At 47.7% G+C, this 991-nt stretch overlaps 1 pseudogene; it reads right to left on the bottom strand.

Annotated features, from left to right (window-relative positions):
- Positions 1-391: 391 nt before the first annotated feature.
- LOC124552946 lies at positions 392-509 on the bottom strand (annotated as a pseudogene).
- Positions 510-991: the final 482 nt, after the last annotated feature.

Raw genomic sequence — 991 nt, 5'->3', positions numbered from 1 at the left:
CTCCTGACAGTCGCCAGGCGCAGTTTCGGCAGGTATTTGCAATTTCGGTTTTGCATCGTGTTGCTGGTGTCACCCGAACAAATACTGCTCATCATATCTTTCCTGTGACGCGCATTCTCAACGGAAAACGTCGATTTTTTTCTCGTTACTGACAAAATGATTCCTATTTTGGGATCGCTCTATCGAAGATGCACTCCGTCTTCAGGCCACAAGCGGCCCATCGGGACCATCCGACCGCCGTGTCATCCTCAACTGAGGATGCGGATAGGAGGGGCGTGCGGTCAGCACACCGCTCTCCCGGCCGTTATGATGGTATTCTTGACCGAAGCCGCTACTATTCGGTCGAGTAGCTCCCCAATTGGCATCACGAGGCTGAGTGCACCCCGAAAAACGGCAACAGCGCATGGCGGCTCGGAGGGTCACCCATCCAGGTGCCTGCCACGGCCGACAGCGCTTAACTTCGGTGATCTGACGGGAACCGGTGTATCCACTGTGGCAAGGCCGTTGCCGCTCTATCGAAGGGGCACGTAAAATTCCGCTTAAAGATCCTACTTTTTAAAATGGAAAACAAACCGACTCTTTCCGTCTACACTGGGCGTCGCATGAAAGGCATGATGAGCATTTTTTGGATGGGCTTACTCCAGCTACATACTGCAAAAATGAAACTGCGAATAGTTGGGCGAAGTATCGGAGAAAATGCGCCTGCTGTCTCTCAGGAACGATATGAGTGTGCATATTACACACGACAACGTTTACGATTAAAGCTACACACCTAGGGGCACTGTATGCTTCACTCAAGAAGTTTTCAGTTCTCGGATATGTACCTAAGCGTGCCTATATCAATAATGTGGGATTTCAAATCATGTGCTGTGTCTCTAAAGAAAATAATTTTATACAAGTGGAGCAAAGCTACATTGACTTCTAAAGTTAGTTCTTTGGACGTAATTTTACTTTCCGTACGAAATAAAAAGAAATAAATAATACTGTTTTG

Source organism: Schistocerca americana, chromosome 10 (genome assembly GCF_021461395.2).
Source record: "Schistocerca americana isolate TAMUIC-IGC-003095 chromosome 10, iqSchAmer2.1, whole genome shotgun sequence".
Lineage (NCBI taxonomy): Eukaryota > Metazoa > Arthropoda > Insecta > Orthoptera > Acrididae > Schistocerca > Schistocerca americana.
Note: the sequence above shows the minus strand (reverse complement) of the source record. Positions and strands in the feature narration are given on the sequence as shown.